A 24,604-nucleotide genomic window follows, 5' to 3' on the forward strand; every position below is an offset into this window, starting at 1 on the left:
TAACCGCAAAAAAAAGAAGAAGGAGAAAGAAATGCCCATAACATTTGTTATACTGTAATCCCAGAATTACACAGTAATGGCCTCATGCTATAGTTTCTATAATTCCCACACCACTCTCCTACATGGATTTGTGCAGCTATTGGGACCTATGGATCTAAACTACGGATTGAACATATTTTACATAAAATTATAATTTAAAAAAAAAATAAAACTGCAGTATGTGAATTTTACCCAGCTTGGCACAGAGTCGATAAGTAACAAAAAGTGGAACTTTATGCCTCCACCATGTCTGCTCACGGAGTTCACAGATGTATATTTTTTGTCCATGCTATAACATCTGGTATAATCATCATTTTTTCTTTAATGTTACGTGATTTTGTTTTAATCTTATCTTTATTCCTAAAACTGATGCTTCTTTTCGAAAATACTTAAAAGTAAGTAACTTTAAAATACCCGAATTCTTTAAGGATTAAATGGATATGCCTACTGCTATTTTTCTTTTCTTTTTTTAAAAAAAAAAAAAATTATGTTCTTCTAAATGTTAAGAAGTACATTCATCATTGGATGCACATGTGGTGTTTTATAACCACATTCTTTTACCTAATGAAATCATGTTAACCCAAATGTTACCAAATTACCTCAAATCTGGTGTGATCCTGGGGAATCAAAACACACTTATCTTTACTTTATATATATATATATATATATATATATATTAGTTAATTTCCATGACATGAAATAAAATATATATATTCATATTAAATATCTCAAAAATGAAGTGAAATAACATTTCCAAGGTGGGCGGAAACAGTAAACCAGAGCACATTGTGCTGTTTTGGACATGTCCTGCTGCATGAGCTGTTACTCATGGGTCTGGTCAGGAGAGCAGCTACTGTGTGCGCGACTGCGGGCTGTAATAATTCCTGCCTCAGGTTCAAGGAACAAGTTATACCAGAGGACTGAAGAATTAAACAGCAAGCAGATGTTTTTTGGGAAACAGAGGAAGAAAAACAGCAAAAGCCAAAAGCACAGTGAGTGCAACTGAGTCACCAATCTCCCCTGTTTGAAAAAAGCCTCTGAATTCTTTCCACGTGTGCAACAGCGCCAAAGCGTGGAGACTTGAAACACCAGAGAGTTTCAAGCGGCGAGCCTTAAAGTGTTACTTAACATCAACTTCCATATTCACTGCTGTGCAACAGGTTTCCTGAATGTGCACTCATGCATTTTCGGGAGGATGATCCTGGTGTAAAAGAACGCATAAATATTTGAAAGAGAGAAACATTTACTCCATAGAGTGGTGCATTTTGGGTATGACTTAATTTCTTGGGTTGTTATATCTCTGTCAGATTTATGAGCTGTCTCTGTCAAAGCCCCTGGAAGGCTGCCTGGCTTATATCATCTCTTCTTTGCTCACTGTCTCTGTTTTCCATACATAAGATCTATTTTGCAGCAAAGATTTATCCCTCACACTGGTTGTTTTCATAACGATTTCTTTGTTCCCAGAATGATTTGTATTTGAAAGCTTAGTTGGATACCTCATAATCTCTGAAAGCTGGAACTGCTGCAACTGTTTTCTAAAGTATGATTGGTTTAATTTAGTGTCTGTCATCTTTTTCCACTGATATCAAAACAACACTTTCTTACACAAAGGAATACAGTTGAAAGCAAGACGGAGGGATGTGGAACATCTTCATTGCATTATATCCTAACAAACCTGTAGTTATCAAAAAAGCCCACAGATTTAGATCACCTAAACAAGTATGTACGCCTTGATGTATGCACTGCACAATATTGTAAAATATAAAATGTTGAGCTTTCCTAAACAGTGTTTGCAGTTTTTTCACTTGTATTTTTATTCCCAGGAGTTTGTGAGAAGACGTGGGAATTTGTTTCTCTTTCATGGTAGAAAATTGTTCACTATCTGCCCCAAGTCATTGTTGGAGTGATATGTTTCATCCTTATAGCCACATTTACCGAAAGTTGATCAATATTGGAATTACTGGAATACTTTTTAGCTTTACTCAAGTTAAGCCAGCATTCGTTAAAATATGTTCAACACTATTCGTTAATGTTCGTTGGTCTTAGAAGATGGTTACATTGTAGTTGAAAAGGGAAAGACATGGTCAGCAACAATACTCAGGTAGGCTGTGGTGTTTAAACAATGCTCAGCTGGTACTAACGGGCCAAAAGTGCACCAAGAAGATATCTCCCACACCATTAAACCACCAGCCTGAAAGTTGATACAGAGCAGGATAAATCTGTATTTCATGTCGTTTATGCCATTGTGGACTTGCTTTCCTGATCTTAGCTGACATAAGTATCACCTGGTGTGGTCTTCTGCTGCTAAAGCCCATTTGCTTCAAGGTTCAATGCGCCACGCATTCTAAGATGCTCTTCTGCATTAGTTTAAAGGAGTCGCTATTTTTGAGTTACTGTTGCCTTCCTTTTAGCTTTAAGCAGTCTGGCCATTTTCCCCTGATCTCTGGCATCAACAAGCCATTTTCACCCAGAGAAATGCCACTTGGTGGATATTTTCTCTTTTTCAGACCATTCTCTCTAAACCCTAGAGATAGTTGCACAACAGTCCCAACAAATCACCAGTTTCTGAAATACTCAGAGCAGTCCATCTGGCGCAAAAATCTATTTCAAAGTCACTTGAACCACCTTTTTCCCCTATTCTAATGCTCAGTTTGAATTTCACCAGGTTGTCGTGACCATGTCTGCATGTCTAAATGCATTGAGTTACTGCATTAATTGAAGGGGGCAGTGATTGTTAAAGGTCCACAGTGCAGAGTTGGTCAAATCTGTCCTGAAGGTTTCTGACAAATATATACAAAATCCAAAGGGTAGAAACAACAGCTTGTGAACTATTTGTTGCTAAGCTTATCAGTTAATTGCTCTGTAGCCTTAGGTTAAGTAGACAAAGCTGGTGTTAATTTCATTATTAATTTCCTCATCTAATTATTTTCTGGTGAACTACTCAAACTAAAAGGTATAAAATGTGAAATTAAGTGTTTTGTGTGGAGTTTCCTCCTCCAAATCTGGAAGGCAAATTTGTTTTAAGGTGTGCCAATCGGTAACATATGTACAGCCTTCTAGTTTGTAATGCGGGGTTCTCCATCCTGGCTTCACCAAACTGTGTACAGCCAGTTTGGAGAAAGAGAGCCAAACGGCCACAGCTGGATGGAAAAACTGGAGAGATGAAATACATAGGGGTGTGTGTGAAATGATAGAGAAAGATGGAAACGAAAATGGAAAGTGTTTGGAAAGAGAAAGCTGGAGGGTAATATGTCTGGCTGTGAAGGAGGAGATGAGCAGCAACCATGACTGACTGACTGACTGTCACACCCACTTATGGCTGTTCTTCCACTGTTTGCCTTCAGCTCTCTGCCTGGAATAGAAATGCAATGAAAATCTGAACATGAAGAAGGCGCCGCTCTTCTAGAGGAATATAAGAAACATAGAAAACAAAGTTGTTATGCAGAAGTTCATGCTGCAGACAGTCAGTGGATGAAGACAGTTGAGCAACATAATCTAAGGTTGTCAGCATTCTCAATGATCCTCGTCATTGCTCACGTCTGAATCAGTCAGAATTTTCTGCACAGGATGCGAAGAGCTGCTGCACTGCTGGGAACAAATGTTAGAGGTCGGTGAGGAGGGATGGTGGTTGTGAATGCAAACTGTGACGAAGCACTTACCAAAGATTCCACAACACACTGCTACAAAGCAAAGTTACTGTGGAAACCAGATTGGGTTGGGTCATTTAAAGAGTGACAGTGAGGGTTGGATTTGACATGTGAGGGGTACTAATAACTTCGCTTCATTGCCTGAATTATATGTTGAGTCACACAAGAAAGTCACACGCCCGTGAAATGAGCTAACTTCATGGTCAGGAGTCCAGAGGAGCAAAGAGACCAGGCAAAATGTTGGACACATCACAAAAAGCAACTGAGTTTATAAGCAAATGACAACTTAAATGCAATTTTGTCAGCCTTCTGGATGCTACAATGGCTTTTTTTTCTAATGCTTTCTCATTCTTACTTTTTCAACTTCAAGGCTGAAAAATGCCAACATGCCAGAATCTGTCCGAAAAAGTTGACTTTTGGGGGATTTCTTTACCTGGCTGTTAGGGCTTGCATCAAGACATGCCACAATCTAGTTTCTCAAGTGGTTACTGGAGACTCACTCCTAAAGTGAGTCACCCCCATAGACTCTTATGTGAAGATTTTCAGCTTTACACCAAAAACAATTCAATTATAAAAACATGTATAGGTAGCTATAACTGATAGCTGTTTACTGTGTTTCACCTAAGCTGGTGGAAAACAAGGAACTTGGCCACTTAGCTTTGTTGGTAGTTAGTTAGCAAGTATGCTAACATTAATGCTAAAGTATTTGCTAACTTAGCAAGGTGCATTTATCATTTGTCATTCATTCATTTTTGTCACTAAGTTAGCAAGCACGCTAGCATAAATGACAAATATCAACCAATAACAACCTATAATGCTAATAACACTCTGCTTAAAGGGGGCAAAAAAGAATCAGACTATTGTGCTCAAAGGCGCTAAAAGTGAGGGAAGCTCTTGACAGCTTTGACAAAGAAGGTCTAAGAAGTGGACCCAATCTGTCAACCCAATTTGGGCTTTGACAGTCAGGAAAAATTCGATGGATTAATGAATTTTAAAATACTGGAACCTGCATAACAGATGCCATTTAAATGTAAGCAGTTTGTATTTGGTGATGAATGTTTAGGGTCTGTTTCAATCTAAGAGCAGCGTTCTGCTACTCTCACTAAAATATTAACTATCACCTCCCCTTCTCCAGACAGCTGTGTTTCCTCAGGCCAGACACCGTTTATACAACAATTCCAACTTAATCCTATCTGTACCGCCATTTGCAGGGCAGCAGTCTTTCCTGATAGCTCTCTTTCGAGCGTGGAAACCTTTTCTGTGTTTTTTACACTATGACATCAGATGTAAATAAGGACACCGTTAACAGGGCAGCAAATGTCTGTTTCCATTTCGGCAGTGAGTTGCTGTCTTTGTGTGAGAGAGTAAGAGACAAACTGGGCCTGATCAAGAGGACCTGTGGTCTTCTTTAACCTGTGTCCTCATGCACGCCATCCACAGCCAGGCCAATGTGAATCACTCCACGTAGAAAGGAGAAGCTGACTTCCTTTGGGGTTAATTTGCCCAGACTGTGCCCGTTATTTTAATAAGGCTGATGGGAAAAGTCTGCATCTTGTTTACCCACTGGAGTGAAAAAATAGCCACTTTGTTAGGGTTGCAAGAATGAGCTTCACAGACAGGCACAGAATTTGTGACCCATGCGAAAGTGTCTGTCCCTTTTCCTGTTGTCACACCAGCTAATAGTGATTAATTTGTTCATCACATTAATGAACTCGTGATTCTGCCGCCACTGAAAAGGTGATGATCTTCACATGGACAGGGCACATTTCCAAAAGACTTGCAGGAAGCCCTAAAGGCAGCGAGGTAGAGAGTCACTCAAGCCTGACCAGTTACTCACACTGTTTGGTGTGTGTCTGCAATGTGCGTTTGTGTGCGCACCGCTTGCCGCAGCTTGCTTGCTTCGTCATCTCTCATGGAGAAGGAGGTCCTCAGAAGATGCTGGAGGAAGCAGACAAAGAAGTGCTTTGAGTGGTCAGGACTTTTACTGACCTCCTGGAAAAGTGTCTGAACAGACCAAGAAAGATTCAGATGTGCTGCTGAGACAGAAAAAAAAAACACACACAAACACACACAGGCAAACACAAGGATGGCATTGTTGCTAATGAGTAAATATAGTTATTCCATTCTGCAATAAAAGCTCATTTTGCTCAAATGCTGATTGTTTTACTTTTAAAACCTTTAGATTTCCACTATTTTCTGTTTCACAATGTGTTTTACTAGTCATAGGGTTTTATTTTCTAAATCGGAGTAGGCCAGTGGTGCATACATAACATTCAGCACCTTAGAGTGATCCAGGTTTCCTGTCTGCATCCTGAAGCTTTCCACATCCACCACGTAAAGCCTTTTCCCAGTGTGAGCCCCACAGGGCAGCCAAAGGAAGGTTTGCAGTACCTTCATAAGTTAAAAACAAAGTATTTCAATCTTATCAGATCTCTTTCCTCTGTGTGTTTTCTCATTGTCTGCTCTCTGCCTATGTTCATTTTAATGCATAAAGATGACTATTCCCTCAACTTTGTGTGCAATAAATACCCAACATCAAGGATTTTTTTTCAGCTGTACCATGATGATGCAAACACACTTTCCAATCCTGTTAGGGGAAATGTCATTAACTGTGTTCCTTTTCTTAAGCATCACCATTAGTCACTCTCCTGTCTAGACAGCGGGGACATGCCAGCTCACCTGGGGCCGTATGGCGAAGCAGGACTACCTGCTTTATCCCAGGTGAAGTCAGCCTACGTAGGAAAATGTACGACATACATCATGATATAACATGCAGCACTGTGGCTCATAACATTATCAGCTCACAGAAACAAGTACAACCAGTGGAAGGTATGTCTGTTTGGCGTTTGCATGCTCTCACCTTGTCTGTTCTGGTATCCATCAAAACCATGACAGGTAAATTGGCCTGTTAAGTGCCCCTGACCAAGGCATACGCTCAGTGCTGGAGCTGTTCTCCATGACTGCCCACTGCTCCAAAAACTTGGCTTACAAGTCTGGTTAAAAGTTTACATACACTCGCCATGGGCATGAATGTCATGGTAATTTTGGGCTTTTGATAAATTCTTTGAACTGTTCTTTTTTCCAAGTGGAGTGATTGTACATTTACTTTCATGACCTTAAAAATAAGAATCGAGTGAACAAGTTAATTTAGGGGGGATCCACACAGGATCAAAACTATACATACAGGCTCAAATATAATAATATTTGGTTAAATGCCCTTTAGGAAGTTGCAACTCAATCAAACACTTTGGTAGCCATCAACAAGCTTCTGGCAAAATTTATAAATTCAGAAATGGTAGAGTTCATTCAAGTTAGTTGGTTGGCTTTGCAAGCATAGGCTTCTTTCTTTGGGGCTGTCTAGACATGTTGTCTCCTGGTTTACTAATTATTTGAGTGACAGGACTCAATGCATTAAATGTGAAAATCTGTGCTCAGAATTTTTGAATATTCACACTGGGGTGCCACAGGGTTCAATTTTAGGACCTCTGCTGTTCATCATGTATATAAATGATTTGGGACAAAATGTGTCCAATGCTAGTATGCATTTTTATGCTGATGACACAGTTATTTATTCCTTTGGCTCAAACTTTGAAAAGGCAATAGAATCGTTGCAGAAAGCTTTTGACGTGGTTCAGCACACACTTCTGGAGCTGAAATTGGTTCTCAATGCTGAAAAGACAAAGCTAATGTTGTTTTCAAACATGAAGAGATTTCCTCAAACTGTCCCCTTGGTGTCCACTCTTGAGGGAAACCTCATAGAAGTGGTGCATACGTATAAATATCTTGGCTTTTTAATTGATGATTCTCTGACCTTTAAACCTCACATAGACAATCTTGTGAAAAAACTCAAACTAAAATTGGGATTTTTCTTTCGAAACAAATTTTGCTTTTCTTTTGAGACAAAAAAGCGTCTTGTAAATGCTACATTTTTATCTGTTTTAGATTATGGTGATCTGCTGTACATGAATGCTTCCGCCCAGTGTCTTCATAAGATTGACTCAGTTTATCATGCCTCTTTACGGTTTATTACAAACTGTAGGGCCTTGACCCATTGTTGTGATCTGTACGCTCGAGTGGGATGGCCTTCGTTGTCCTCCAGGAGGTTTGCTCACTGGTGCATCTTTATTTATAAGGCCCTGCTTGGACAAATGCCCACCTACATTTGCGATCTGCTCACACGGAGAAGTACTGTTTCTTACAGCCTGCGTTCAAGCGATCTTTTTTTGCTCAATGTTCCATTTGCCAGAACTGAACTGGGAAAGAGGGCTTTTACTTATGCTGCCCCTTTCACATGGAACATGATGCAAAAAGACTGGAAGATAGCAGATCTTATTTCATTAAATGCTTTTAAGTCCAGATTGAGAGAGCCAGAGAAAAATGTTTTTAAAATGTAATTGTTATTTATAATATGTATGTAACTTTGTAATTTCAACGTGTTGTCGCCTCTTGGCCAGGACTCCCTTGAAAAAGAGGTTTTTAATCTCAATGGGACTTTTCCTGGTTAAATAAAGGTTAATAATAATAATAATAGTCTACAAATTTTCAATAGGTCTGAGGTCAAGAACATAATTCCAAAGGCCTAATGTTAGCCTGCCTTTTCCATTTCAAAAAGCACGAGTTTTTATGTGTGCTTGGGATCATTGTCCTGTTAGAAAACCCAACTGTGTCCAAGTTTTAACCGTCTCATGCTGATTTGGCATGAAGTTGAAAATTTTTCTTTTGTTTCTTTTTTTTTTTTGCCTGTCCCATTTGGTTCTTTAGCTGTCAGAATTGTTGTCTGAAGACCAACAAGGATACCCAATGGATTTATTTTGCCATTGGCAAAATAAATCCATTGGGTATTGGTCCATAAATCCATGGACCAATACGGCAGTGGCATTGCCGTATTGGTCCATGGATTTACAAGCAAAAAAAACCCAAAGCAACATACTAAACACAACACCATCGCATTAATCTAGCTAAGTGTAAACAGCAGTAAATACTAAATATTCAATGTTGTTGTGCAGCACGCAGGAAAGTTGAAAAATTTTTCAAGGTATGCCTTCTTCATTATACCATCCAGTTTGTGCAAGGACCAGTACTACTGGCAGCAAGACAGTCCCAGAGCATGAGGCTTCCACTGCCATCTTTGACCATGTATGGTGATTTTAAGATTGAAAAGCCTCGCCTTTACTCTTCCAGACAAACCCCTTGTTATTGTGGGCAACTGCAAATTTCAGTCAATTTCAAATGTGTCAATCAAAGTTTGTGTCTTTTTCCAGACCTTGGCCAAGTGGTGACACATCAGAATACCTTGTACTTTTGGCAAATAAAAACTACCAGGTATCCTTGGCCTTGTCAAGTTAAAAGATACTGTAGAACCTTCAGCAGCACTTGTTAAAAGACTGAAACTAGTGCATATATATTTGAGCCTCTATGTCTACTCCTTACCCTAGATTAGAGAAAATTCTAAATAAATTCACATTTCTGCACCCAAGGATCAAAAACTGGACTAGTTTGAAGTAATCTTACTTTTCTGACTCTTTACTACTCTCCCAGAGGATGTTATACAACCTCCCTGATCCACCCAAGCACTTTCTTCTATGCTTCAAGTGCTTTCTATGTAGTATTCACACTCCAATGAATGCATCAGAGAGTTAGTATCCCAAGGATATTTGGCACACAGTGTGGGGCAGCCAGGGATCGAACCACCAACCCTTCTGATCAGCAGCTGACCTGCTCTACCTCCTGAGCTACAGCCATGTCTCACATTGTGCAGACACACAGTGTTTGCATTCTGTTTTGACACCACTACTTGAAATAATTCACTGGCTTCCATATCTGCAGTGCCAGCGTGGGCCGCTTGATTCAGAGATGTTAAAGAGAGGTGAGAGCAGAAAGGGTGTGGATGAGCAGTCTGCTGTAGTTGGTGAGTGAAGCTTGGATCACAGTTCACACCCTCACAGTGATTTTACCAGTGGCTAACAGTGGGGATATAATGGCATCTCTTCAGCTTTGGTAGGGTCATGAGGATGTTAGGACTGTAAACTGTGACCTCTCATGCAAAGAGAATCACAATCCTATTTCTAAACCAGAAAGTCAATATTAAAGGAATAAGCAAACTCGGATTTGGTCAGTTCTACATTTCTATTGCATTTATTTCCACCACTTTTGAACGTCTTTCTTCTACAGTATTTGGATATGGCATCTAGGGTAGTGTTAAACTAGAAGAATTATGGCTGTGAGCTATGGTTTAGGTGAGCTTGGTTAATGTTAGTGCATTATGCACAGAGAAAGTTTGTGATTAAGGGAAATTAGAAGGTGCCTTCGAAGATAGAGGCTTATCCACCATCCCAACCTCCACCCTTCTGCTTTTTAATTGGATTCTTAAAGGAATTATGTATTTAATATTTAATTGTTTATCAACACAAGGAACAGTGTTAAACACCAACTACAAATTGCCCCTGTTACCTTTTTTTAGTCTGAATTGCTTTCAGTAATTAGAGTAGAAACTGGAATCATTTGAGGGGAAAACTTTCCACAAAGAACTACTAAAACAGACGGCAAGATTGTTCACATTTCCCTGAAGTGGTTCAAGTCCCATTTATAGAGCAGAAAGTAATTTGTCCCATGTTTTGTCTAACTTACACATTCAAAAGGAATATGACGTAAAGCAATCTCCCAGGCTTTTATTCTTGTAATTTCGTTACGTCAAATAGTTCAAAGAACACTCTGAAATCTCATGTTCTTAATGTGTGATTTATCATGAATGCAACAATAAGGTTCTAAGAGGACTATACCTTATCACTATCAAGATAATGATAAGGTATCAGGTGATGAACACATAATTTCTTTCCATAATAGCTTAATGGGATGTTGGAGGTGGAAGGAAATGTGTTATTTATTTATTGATTGATTTGTTATGATATTGTTGATTTGTTAGGATTAAATGTCCTGCCAGCGATTCACCTGATGTTATAAGCTTTCATCACAAAAAAGCAACATTATGAAAGCTGGTAGATACTTAAGATTTCACCAAGTGCATCTTGGTCTGCTGTACGTTTCACGTTTGCTTTGTGGGGCAGTCATGCTGCATGTAAGTTTATTATAAACTTGTTTTTGAGTCAGGGATTTCTTTGCAGTTTCAAATTATTTGTATTGTGATTTCAACTTACTGTTACTTATAATTATGCATGTAATTTTTGGAAATGTGCTTTTGTGAATACTTTTAAGAAATTATCGGTCCATATTTTAAGAAGAGGGTAAGTTTGTTTGAAGATGTTGGTACTAACAACAGTATTAACAATATTTGCTGAGCGGGCTTAAGACCACCATTTCATCCATTTCGTACATTTGTGTGGCAACTACATTCCCGGGGAAACAGTAATGATAACTGTAGTGATTTAGTGATCCGAAAGTTGATTCTGAGTTTATATTTGGAAGTATTAAATCAAAGAAAACTGGATTTACTGGATTCGCTTCGGAAGAACTGGGCATGATTTATTGACATAAAAAATTCATCAGTTTAAAAAATTAAACTGATGATCCATCACATCAGAACAGAATCCCAGCGGTGACAGGAATTAGGACAACACCCTCAAAGTATAGGCGCTAGTGGTGGTGAAGATGAAGAAAGAGACCTGGATGGCGCTCTGAGTGACCAGGGTGAAGCGGAGAGGAGGTGGGTTCAACAAATGAGAGCCTGAAAGGGAAAATGACAGAAGAGCAGAGAGATTTAAAGTATACAGAGTGGAGGCTGATTGGCTGAAACAAGGGGGGAAAGAAAATTATAGTCAAAGTGATGTAAACAATCTCACAAGCTTCTTTTTTTCAGCCACATAAGTTGCCCCTTTCTGACATTCAAATCCATCTATCCATTTTCTTCATCTTATCCTATTATGGGTTGTGGGGGAGCTGAAGCCTATCACTGCTGTCGTAAGGTGCAACTTGGACAGGCTGCCAGTCTGCCACAGAGCTAACACAGAGAGACAGAAAATCATTCATGCTCACATTCAAAATTTGGAGTCACCAGTTAACCTAACATGCATGTCTTTGGACTGTGTGAGGAAGGAAGGAGGAACCCACGCAGACACATGCCAGGAAAAGTGTTCGACCTAAATGGTCCTTCAGACCATCAATGGTTCAAATAGCGCTAAAGCAAACAGAAAGTGATGACGCAGTAGCAGCAGCATCATCAGGGAATAATTTAATGTGGGCGAGATATCATTTCACCTTTTCGTGTTTTATCCCTCCTTGTTTTGTTTTTTTTGTTGTTGTTTTTTTGCCAATTTCACCATCCCCCACTCTCCTCTTCCCTTCTTCACTTACCTTTTTTGGTCTCAGTCTGAGTATTCCTCTCCATTTGGCTTCACTGACTGCACCGCTCCTCTGACCATTTGCCGTAGTGCTGTTGTCTGAAGGAAATGCCAGAATGTTTTACTGTCTGTGGCACAGAGACCCAAACTCTTTAACCACAACACACTGAGCTCACAGAATGTTTTGTACTTGAATGTGACTATTAGTTGGTTTACCGGAGCACATTTTCTGATGTCCTAAATAGACAAATAAACCAAATTTACTGTAATAATAAACTTTCATTTGGGTAACGATAAGCTGCAGCAGGTTTGCTATGACTCACGTGTATGGCAATGCAGCATGGCAAAATCATAGCCAAGCTGCGGGAGAATGACTCACAGTCTGTGGACGGGCACATTGACGGTCCTGATTACATTATTTCCCAGCAGAATAATTTTTTGCATGGAGAAAACATTAAGAATGAAATGAAAAGAGTTTCCTAAAGCTTTCCCTGTTTGACACAGCACTACACTTCACCACAGCAGAGTGGAGTTACAAGCCCTTTAAAAAGCCTCACTCTCTTGGAAAGGAAATTCTTTCATAATGAAACTATAACAAGCAACAACACAATGAATCAAACGAACAAACGAATAGAGGCCTTCCTAACAACATCTGAACCCTGCCTCACATCCACCCTCCCTTACTTTGCAATTATTTTTCAGACACAATACAAACTCACAGTCTGTCCCACTGCACAGCTTTGAAGGCTATTAAACAGATGAAGATAGGAGCTCGGAAAAAGCGTGACATCATCTCACCGTGTATGCGCATGCATTCGTTTGTTTGCACCGGTTTGATGTCTCTCTCCCTTTCTTACTTCCTATAATTACAGCTCTTGTACCTCCTGAAGACAAGCAGCAGATGTTAACATCATCTGACCATGAGTCATGTTATTTATTTCAAGGTGAAAAGTTGGAACATCTTGACTTTCTCACATATTAGACTGGTGTGAAGCATGGATCCAGGTAATAAGTCATATATAAGTGATCAGCACATGCTCCAACATGTAAAAGAAACTTTTGTCCTTGTGTTTATATCGACACAGTTATTCAGGCTGAACTACATTTGACCTAAACACTGCTGAAGTTGCAAATGGAAAACTACATCTTTGCTGCATGCATATATATATATATGCATGTAGCATATATATATATATATATATATATATATATATATATATATATATATATAGTCAAATGCAATTAATTCACAGGTCAGGTGTTGCAATGATCTTAAAAGCACCATGAATAATTCAAGATCCCACCAAATTCATCCCAAGGTTAATGTTGAAATTCATGATCATACAGTTAGAGAAAACAGACAATTATAGCTTGCTAAGGTTGCCTGGAGAAAAAGGAACATTATAGCACCATGTTCCTTTTAGGTTTGCAAAGCTGAATCTGAAAAAACGAAAGGACATCTGAAAAAATGGCATATGAGACCAAAGGGGAGATGTTCATCTATAATCCACAGCAGCAAAAAAACACCACCAACAACAAATGTCATGTCAGCTCACACCTAACACCGTTTGTTTCGCAGCCATGGGACCTGGACACCTGTCAGTCATTCTGTTGATCATGAATTCCTCTGTATACCAAAATATACTTGACTCAAATGTGAGGACGTCTGTCTGACAGCTAAACTTGGCTGAAATTGAGTCATGCAACATGGCAACGATCCCAAACATTAAGATGTTGATGTTTGATGGATGAATAAAAGTAAGTTCCAAAAAAAGAAAAGAAGAACCAGGTACTACTCAACTTTAGGGTGTACTTAGTTTTTCACACACTGCTTCTGTGTTTTGGTTTAGTTTTTGTGAAATAAATAATACGGTGTACATGGTCATATATGTCATGTGTTGTGGCTTTATTGTGTCCTCACACATACAACCTCAAAACTGGCAGAGATCATTGTTTCTTTTTGCCATGACTGTAAAAGATGGACATAACCTTTGGGTCTGAAAAATGAAGCCAGAGCAGCAGTAAACATGTGCCTGGTCATCTCAGAAAGGAGTTTATAGTTTTAATAGCTAGTTTCAGGCTAGAAGTCCATTTTTCAAAGCTATTTTAGTGGACAAACAGAAAACTAGAAGATAAAGCAGGGTGTGGTTTAGTGAGTAGCATTCACGGTCTCATCATTAGCTTTCCCATTCTCTTCTGTTCATAAACTAAAGCAGTGGTGGGAGAACTGGTTTTCTCGACAGGAGCATGATTAAATCTGACCCTGAATGCAACTGGGAGAGAGTGATGTAGGTTATGTGGAGTTTAAATTTTGAATCTCAGCTGTACTTCTGGGAAAACTCAAGAGGTTGTTTCTGAAAGAGACAAGAGGTGTTGATATTTTCTAACTACTGTTTTTTTAATCCTCTTCATCCAAACGACTCTATCAAAATATTCAGAAAGCATACAAATGTATTACCCAGCATATCACATGCCACAGCATCATTATCTGGCAGAAATATTAGGCTTAATAAATCCATGCACTGACATTTTAGATCCACTTGATCTGTGTAACAGAAAACTTCCCACCAGTATCTCCAGACTTCCCCGAAACGACCATAAGCTGTTAGGAATTCCAGCTATATAATAAAAACTACAATATTTCATGCATCTAACTCAGAAGGACTTTTCTTTATTTGGCTGTACTTCCACTGATATCTTAAAAGAGAAACTTGTGTGCGTGTGTGTGTGCAGGAATATGCGGGAATATGTCACAAGTTCATTGTTGACTTAAATAACACCAGCCCAGACGGTGAGTCCCTGAAGGCTAGACCAATGAAAAACAGCACCTCTGTTTTGTGGTTCTGTTCGGCAGACCCTCTTCTCTGTGCAAACGCAGCTGGTCCGACTGCACATACAAAACCCACGCACACCCACTCACTTCCTCTCTGCAGGCTCTGTGCTGTGGTGGAAACTCTGTGGACGCTGACATCATCACTCCGAGACCACTGAGGAACATTACAGACAGAGAGTGGAAATATAGTCCCAGGCAACGACATCACACTACGGTTACTGTCATTGCTGTACCACAGAGATGGAAGCAGAGACTGCAGGATGCACCAATCACGTGCCCACCCCACCCCCACCCACCGTCCTCCTAAGGACCAGCGTACACAAACAAAGTGCAGAAATGCAGCCTCTAAGGTCCTCACTGCTTCTTGCTTCATGATAAAAACCATCTAGAAACGAATCATCGTTGCTGCTTTAATTGCATGTTCTTATGACAGCTCCGGATGGCTTTTGTGTACTTGTTCACTATCGAATCCCTCCCTAACAATCATTTGTCCATCCAGTATCTCGAGAGGCACCTTTAAACAAACACTCCGGTGGGGGTGAGCTATTCCCTGATGTGTTTATCTGCCTTGAAAGATAACAGTTTCTGGTAAATTCCTGCACTTATTCGCTCTCTCCTGTGGATTGGAAGCATATGGCTTCAAGGGGGAGAAATGACTTCACGTTATTAGAAGAAGGAGTAGGTATGTAGGCTCCCTTTGTGAATTTTAAGTTTGGCCATTAATCTTATGAGTATAACCTGATCTATTTTGCACATGTCTGAACACAAATGAAGTCTTAGTCAGTGTTTCCGTTTCCAGGTAATTGGCAGTTTAAAAAAAGCCCAGAGGACAAAGCATTCCCCATCAAAGTAGAACGAAAACAAATCGGGACAGTAACAAAAAGTTTAAGCCAAAAATTAGTCTCTAAATGTGACGTCGTTCTAACACAGATGGTTAAACATAATAATTACCATGTTTGCCTTTTGGTCTGGTCTGCTGTTACACCACTTCACTAAATACAGACCAGAAGCTTCATTTACTGGATAAGTATATTTAAAAAGAGAACAAATTCAAACAATTCAGTGTTTACACTGAGTCTGGCATAACACTTGAAGCATTTTTTATGTTATATTTTTAAACCTTGAAACATTCACATCATTTGCTACTATGGCCTTACTTTCCTTCTTATTTTAACCAATGTTCTGCATAGTACCAGGAGCACAAGCAAATCTATCTGATTTCATTCAGCACTCACAGTCCTTAATGAAAAGATCTAATCAGCCAATCAAACGGCAGCATCTCAATGCATTGTTCACTTCAAAATTCTACACAAAATACTAATAAATAATGACAAAGTGAAAAATGTTAGATTGAAATAATGCACATTTATTAAAACCAAGAGACAAACATATAACATTTACCTAAGAATTCATGGCCTTTGCCACAACACTCAAAATTGAGCTCAGGTGCATCCTGTTTCCACTGATATCTGTCAGATGTTTCTTCAACTTGCCTGGAGTCCACCCATAGTAAATTGAGTTAATTGGACATGATTTGAAAAGTCTACATAAAGTGCATGTGAGAGCACAAACCAAGCCATGAAGTTCAAAGGATTTTCTGTAGACCTCTGAGACAGGATTGTATCAAGGTGCAGATCTGCGGAAGTGTATAGAGAAGAGTCTCCCAGAGTCTCGGTGCATAGTGGCCTCCATCAGTCTGTAAATAGAAGAAATTTGGAACCACCAGGACTCTTCCAGTATGAGTGATTAAAGTTAAAGTGTGTCAGACATGGAGGTGACCGAGGAACCAATGGTCACACTGACAGAGCTCCAGTCACCAATATTTCTGCAGCACTCCACCAATCAGGGCTGCCTGGTAGAGTGGCCAGACAGAAGCAGTAAAAGGCACATCACATCCCAGCTGGAGGTTACCAAAAGGCACCTGAAGGACTCTCAGACCATGAGAAACAAAACTCTCTGGTTTGATGAACTAAAGATTGAAGTCTTTCGAATGTGAAGCATCATTTCTAGAGTAAACCAGGCACTGCTCATCACCTGGCTAATTCCTCCCCTACAGTGAAGCACAGTGGTGGCAGCGTTATGCTGTTGGGATGTTTTTCAGCAGCAAGAACTGGGAGACTAGTAAGGTTTGAGGGAAAGATGAATGCAGCAATATACAGAGACATCCTTGATGATAACCTGCTCCAGAGCACTGTGGACTTTGGACTGGGGTGAAGGGTCATCTTCCAACAGGACAATGATCCTAAAAGCACACAGAGATGAATGGCCAGAGTGCCTCAAGCTGATACAAAGCCAACAGTAACTCAAATAACCACTTGTTGCAACCAAGCAAAGCGAAACAGTATCTCTGAACTTATAGCACACTGAACCTTGAAGCAGATGCGTTGTAGCAGCAGAAGACCAGACTGGCTGCTAATGTCAGCTAAGAACAGGAAACTGAGGCTACAATTTACACAGACTCAGCAAAATTTTTCAACTGAGCATTAGAAAAACTTTGGCTGATCTGAAGAGTCTGGGTTACCCCTGCAACATTTGGATAGTTAGGTCAGAATTTGGAAGAAATAAGGGACGAATAAAGTCATAAAACATGAATCCCTAGAGGTAGAATAACTACTTGCTTCCATCTTTGCAATTCATTTGATCTCTCTTATGCGTTTTGGTGAAAGAGGCTAGAAGGCAGGTGGTAACTGATGGTTTAAACTATGATCATTTTCTCTCTGACTTTGATTAATTAAAAGCTTAAGAGGAAGATAAACAGGGCTGAAATTTCACTAGCAGAAGTCACTGATGTCTGCTTTGTCAGAATGTTGGATGAAGCCAGGTTCAAACTTCTGCTTCTTTTCACTGACGCATTAGAGTCAAAGATCTAATTTATTTATTTGCCTATTGTGTCACATTATTGCTTAAAGTCCATAAAGTATAGCCCAGAGATGTAATGCCTTGTTCTAACAGTGGCAGGTACCATCTATCACATCCTGTATATGTTTGAGAGAGAACACTGCAGGTACAAAGCAGCCTGAGCTGAACTAAACAGGATGATTTAAGAGTGAGGCTCTGTTTATTTCTTGGCTGAACAGATTTGCTGAGAAGGGAAGGACCTTTGCAGGTTAAGGGCATTCTGCCTGGAGGGGCAGGGTGCACAAGAACAGACACCAAGCTGACGTACCACAGCTGTCTGACAGATTGCATTGCATTTAAAACGTCCAAATGTTTCACATTTACTCTGAATCGTTTAAAAGATGAAAATGGAAATACAGTTGGGATTGCTCTAGGAAGACTCTGGAAAATCAGATCTGGGTTCACGGGCGGGTCCTTATCGCCTCAAAGAGACGCTCCTCCAGATGTGCAGACCACTGGCCAAACTTCACAGCTTCGTGCAATAACGAACAAGTAGAAATATTTATTCACACCTTCAGCGTATTGTGAAGATCTCCACATGTGGAAGACAGAGAGAGGGCCCTGATATCACCCAAAGCTCCAATCGCTGGCTCTTCTGGAGTTTTTCTTGTTTGTCATGAAAAGGAAAATGATGCTTTTCTGTCCGAGCACTTAAAGTAACTCAGTTTAGAGCTTAGTGCTCGCAGCTCTGTGAGGTTTTACAAAGGCTGCGCAACACTTTGTGCTGAATGTCAGCCTAATACCAAAAGAAGCAACATGATTCAATTCAATTCAATTCAACTTTATTTATATAGCGCCAAATCACAACATAAGTCGCCTCAAGGCGCTTCATAGATACAGAGAAAAACCCAACAATCATATGACCCCCTATGAGCAAGCACTTTGGCAACAGTGGGAAGGAAAAACTCCCTTTTAACAGGAAGAAACCTCCGGCAGAACCAGGCTCAGGGAGGGGCGGCCATCTGCTGCGACCGGTTGGGGTGAGAGAAGGAAGACAGGATAAAGACATGCTGTGGAAGAGAGACAGAGGTTAATAACAGATATGATTCAATGCAGAGAGGTCTGTTAATACATAGTGAGCGAGAAAGGTGACTGGAAAGGAAAAACTCAATGCATCATGGGAATTCCCCGGCAGCCTATGTCTGTATGATGCTAAAAGAATTTCACTGTGTAACAGTGGAGGTGGTAGAAGTATAACTTCCAGGCATAAAAAGACCTAAAACTTCACATTGGTGCAAACTCAGCAGTGTTTGAAAATAACTGGACATTTCAAAATAGATGACACAGTCACAACCTCCGTGCTAACTGATTGTGCAATTTAACATACCAGCATGTGATATAGGAGGAATTAACTCAATAAACCTGTACACATGTACACAGTATATATGGATCAATAATGTGATATTTTTGTGTCTGAACGCATAATTATATAGGTTCTAAAACGTGTAAAATATTTTCAGTGCAAATAATGTATATTGTTTTATATTTTGCTATCTAAAAACCATAAATATAAGATCACAAATTAACTTTGCTTCTCAGATTTTTTTATTGTTAAAATAGTCCCATATTATAACTAATATTAATTCTAAAGATATTGAGATAATTTAATGTTGACCATCACTGTATGTCCTCAAATGTCATGGTGGCACAACCATAAACATGAGACTTTTATTATGAAGCAAAACAAACAAAAAAAATCATAGAGAGAACTCTATGTGACTAAAAAGGTTGATAACTGTCTTGTGAATATGGATTTAAAAAAAAAATACCCTGCTGCTTCTCAGGTTGTAGAAGCAGTGTAAATCTGGGAAACCATCAACTTACCGTAAATATCTGTGTGTTCTTTCTGCCAGTCACGAGCCTTAATACATGTGTCCAAGTAAAATCATGTTTAAATTGAAAACAGCTGCCAAACTCAGGCGGCACAAGTGCAAGAAATGCTGCTTACATAAATCAATAATGTTATATAAACTCTGAGACGATCTATTTGGTTTCTAAAACATATAAAATATGATCATTTATCGAAAAGAAACACCTACAGATCATGAACTGAATAATTTCATTTAAACAGAACAGCTGCACTCAGACATTATCGCACCAGTGAAAAACTAAAAGTATTAAGCAAAGTCAAATCTTCCCCAATGCTGGCATGAGATCAAAAGCCCAAGAAGTTTATTGCAATTTATTGTTGAATGTGTGCACTAAATTTAATAGCAGCCAAGCTGGTGAGATATTTTACTAGAAATTCTTAGTCGTGCTGGAGAAAAAGGTATTTCAGATTTATTATCTGGAAACCAAATATGTCCATATCACAGTTTTTGCCCATTCATCAAGATTTTTCCCAATTTTCCAGAATCAGTAAAACATTCGACCTGATATTGGCTGGATGAAAAGTCCCTGGAGTCATCGTCTGCAGATGGTTTTGGCAAAGTTTTATGGCAATCAAATATTTGTCAAAATATTTCTGATTGGATCAAAGCGGTGAGTAACTGAACAAAAATCCTAAGAGCCATTCACGAGTATGGCTAAAAAAAAACGAGGTGAAGATCATATGAGATGATGAAAACCTCCACAAACCTAATAAAAGTTAAAAGTTATGAGATGTGATTTATTGATTTATTTGTCAACAGCATTTTAAGAATTTTTAAACTGTTCACAAAAACTTTTTTTTTGTTGCTATAATTTAAATTGTCCATCCGGCAGAACCGGGCAATTAAAAAGCTTTAACTCTGTCATCCTTTGGCTCCGGTCCACTAAGGTGGAGCAGAGTGCTGTGTGCTTGGCCGTGGCCCCATGGGAGTAATCTGTTTTCTTGAACCGCACCAAACAGCTCCAGCATTTATTAAAGAGCCTGCCTTGTTTTACGCCTCCCTCTTTAGCTCATCTCTTTGGAAGTCCTTTGGAAGCAGGGAGAAAAACACTTTTTTATCAGAGATACCAAAAGATGGTGTCTTTTCAGTTTCCTTGCAGGAGAAGATGTTGTTAGATTTGAGGAGGCAGAGAAGATGATGTCTGACCACGAAGGATCAGCTGCATGAATACTCAAACATGGAGAGGCAGCAAACTTCCCAAGTCTTCTAAGAAAAAGAAAGCAGACTTTTCTCATTCCCAGAAAAAGTGTCCAACAACAAATACGTTCAGCTCAGACATGAAGTTTGGAAGTTTCTGGAGGGTGAAGATAACATTGTGTTGTTGTTATGGCTGCTGCTCCGTGCGCACGACTGGTTTTGTGCTGTAATCTCAGGGAGACATCTCCTGACATTTGCAGAAGAATATGTCTGAAAATGCTTCCAGTGCAAGCTAGCATGATTCAGCACTAGAAATATGAAGGTACACTTTGTACCTAAATACACAGACTTGCTGCATGTGAATTGGCCCTTCATGCTGACTATGTTTTTAGGTAAGTGAAGCATGAGTTATTTTTGAGATATGGTGATATCCATCTGTTTATACAAGAGAATCCATTATAATAAACTCCACTGAAATGCAAACATGTTATTACAATGTGATAATAATGCAATATTCATACATTTGAACTAATATTACAAAAGAAGCTATGCTTCTATGACTTATATAAATAGTAATTAGGCATTTTATTGCTACTTCTGTAGGCTTGTATTTTTGTTTCTGAATGTACGTTGTGGTGTAAATACACTGTGGTTTACAACATTGTTATCTGGAACTATAACTATGTCTTTATTGGGTGTGGAAACATAATATTTTTACAAGATGGTCTCTGTTGGTCTAATAGCTGATGAAAGATAAAAGCTCACCAACATGAACCTCACAGTGTAGCTTACATCGGAGGTCTCTTACGGAGATCTTTCACAAAAAGTAAACATTTTGGCCTGTTGGTGACATCAAAGATCTGAGAGAATCTGCGTCAGTAATCACTGATGTAATGTTACGGTTCATCCTCCAAGCACTAAGGAAGTTACCAACTGAAATCTTTCACCCTAAAGCTGTCAAGATGTTTGGTTGAGTTCCAAAAAATGGTGCACTACATGAAAGCGTGAGAGTCAAACACATTCAGTAAAAAAAAACTAGATATTACAGTCCCTGATAATGCATTGCTTTAGATGGAGAGACTCTTGAGGGATGGCTGTTATGAGGAAAGGCAGCCCAGAAACTTTACCAGCAGCGCACGTTGTTGTGTGCCTCAACTTTCAGTCTTTTACCCAGGCTAATCTGCCATTTTCCTTCCTTAGTTAGGATTAGGGATTAGAGATCTGATCTAGCTTATCATTTTAAAATTTGGGACACATCGTCAGTAGTGGACATTGTATTCATCGGGTGTTTCGACCATTATCACTAGACACCCTCATCCAAGGAGGCCCTGCCAGGGTTGATCAGGCCCTGGACTGTGTCACTGGTATATGTTAACTTGTTATTTCTCTTCTTCTTTCTTCTGTTTAGTTTCCTACAGTTTATTTTCTATCTATTCACTGTAACTGAGAAATAATACTTACCTCTTTAGCATTTATGGAGCCTAATTTCTGCAAAGGGATAGATAGGCATAGATTCAGTAAGGTGATGGTAACATATCCATGTCCATATTGACATGACAACATCACACAGTCACTGTGTGTCAACTGCACCCATGGGATGCTCTATGCTATGGGAAGCAGCCATCAATATGTATAATCTGCATTCATAATGAGATGGTCATGGCATCTGCTTCTGCTTCTGTCTATTTCAGTTATTATTGCCTTTCTATCACCTCTAAGCAGTCTGGGTATTCTCTTCTGACCTCTGACCCTCATCAACTGCTTCTCACTGGATATTTTCTCTTTTTAAAATCGTTCTCAGTAAACCTTAGAGATGATGGAAAATCTGAGTAAATCAGCAGTTTCTGAAATACTCAGAACATCCGGTCTGGTACCAACAACCACGTCATGTTCAAAGTCACTTAAATCAACTGCACTGAGTTACTGCCATGTGATCGGCTGACTTGATATTTACATTAACAAGCGGTTCAATAGAGTGCTGAGTGTGTGATTGCATCAAAATAACCCCATGAAGAATTTCAGGAAGGGAATGACAAGGTAACGTTTATAACCAGGGATTATCATCCTTCCACATTGTTACATAAACTGACACTTTGAAATGTTTATAATTTTATACATTTACAGAATGTTACTGATAATTTTGATGTTCGCAAAGCTACAGCTTGAGTCGTTATCAATTATTAAGAACGCCAGGCTTTTACTGATTTCCTGTTGGCTTTTCATTAATTTTTCATTAATTTAGGTCAAAGATCTTGAAAGGGTACTCCAGCTTCCTCCCACTATCCAAAGATATTCAGTTAGGTCAACTAGTGTGTGTGTGTGTGCGTGCGTGCGTGCGTGCGTGCGTGCGTGCGTCCTATGATGACCTGGTGACCAGTCCAATGTGTGCCATGCTTCTCACTGTATGACAGCTGGACGAGGCTTCAGTTCCCAGCAACCATGAACTGGACGAGCAGTTGAGAAAACAGATGCTTTCCAGTCATCTGCACAGCTGTAAAATATATCTTGGAATATTATGTTTTTGATATCAAACTCTTTTGAATTATGTGTGGGCTTGCTCTGTCATTTCCAAATGTCTTTGAGTGTGCTGTTTAACTGAACAGCCCTTTTATAAAAAAAAATCATTTTTCACAGCTTTGGGTTGCAGAGATTTTGGTGAGGAGCAAAAATGACGTAGCCTGAAATACCTTAAGGTTGACAGAAGGGCAGGAGACCGTGTCTGTCATAACTATCTGTCCAGTTAGTATATATTAGATGGAGAGGAGCGAGACCATATGCTCCACGTTCTTCGCCATCACTTGAGTTGATGTGATATATGTTGTTTGGCTGGCTGAGATCCTGTGAACCCATTGTGTCTTTTTTCCCTTTTTAATGAACTAAGACGAGCATCGGCTGTTAGGCTCAGCTTTTGCTGTTAGAAAATGAGTTCTCCCACACATAAACACGCCTTTGCATAAGCTGAGAATGAGGTCTTTGTCAAGATGCTATATGTTCAGCCATGTAATTTGTAAACTTTACAGTTCGAGCAGCCTCTCAGTTCATACCAAGGTCTAGTAATACATCCATCCATCCATTCGCTTCCGCTTCTCCTTTTCAGGGTCGCGGGGGGCGCTGGAGCCTATCCCAGCTGTCATAGGGCGAGAGGCGGGGTACACCCTGGACAGGTCGCCAGTCTGTCGCAGGGCCAACACACAGGGACAGACAACCATTCGCACTCACATTCATTCACACCTAGTGACAATTTGGATTATCCAATTAACCTATCCCCACAAGCTGCATGTCTTTGGACGGTGGGAGGAAGCCGGAGTACCCGGAGGGAACCCACGCAAACACGGGGAGAACATGCAAACTCCACACAGAAAGACCCCGGCCTGATGTTGGAATTGAACTCAGGACCTTCTTGCTGTGCGGCAACAGTGCTAACCACCGTGCCACCGTAAATGTGGGCTCATTGTGCTAACTGTAGCTACTTGTACATAATCCTTTGAAAAGAAGCACAGAGTCACTTGAGACATGAACTAAAGCATTTGCAATTTGATAAAACCAATGAGAAATGACATTCTGTTGTGAACAATTGCAAGGTGGTTTGGAGATCTGTCCATGTTATTTTGAGAATGTCATCTCGGTTTCAAGAAATGAGCCAAACCAATCGAGAAAAACTGTAATACTGAAGGTGGGGCTATTGGCCCTGTGGCATGAAACCCTGTCCCCATCTAATGGTCAAGAGAGGCGTTACATGAACATAGAGAGTCCCTGCTGAGTCAGCTCAGTGATATTAGAAGCTTTGGCACAAAAGAACAAAGTTGTTTGCCCTCTGCGATGTCTGTAAAATATATTCTGATAAAAGCGGTAACTTCATGGTAGCTTTTTTTTCCACTTTTTGTT

At 39.7% G+C, this 24,604-nt stretch overlaps 1 long non-coding RNA gene across 1 annotated transcript; it reads right to left on the reverse strand.

Annotated features, from left to right (window-relative positions):
- Positions 1-11,130: 11,130 nt before the first annotated feature.
- Positions 11,131-15,306, reverse strand: LOC145429784 (uncharacterized). Its single transcript, XR_013910104.1, has 3 exons — positions 14,901-15,306; positions 11,994-12,079; positions 11,131-11,367 (listed from the first exon to the last, which is right to left on the reverse strand). It is a non-coding gene; the product is annotated as an uncharacterized LOC145429784 (long non-coding RNA).
- Between the last annotated feature and the right edge of the window lie 9,298 nt (positions 15,307-24,604).

The sequence above is a fragment of the Astatotilapia calliptera genome, chromosome 1, assembly GCF_964374335.1.
Source record: "Astatotilapia calliptera chromosome 1, fAstCal68.1, whole genome shotgun sequence".
NCBI classification, from domain to species: Eukaryota; Metazoa; Chordata; class Actinopteri; order Cichliformes; family Cichlidae; genus Astatotilapia; species Astatotilapia calliptera.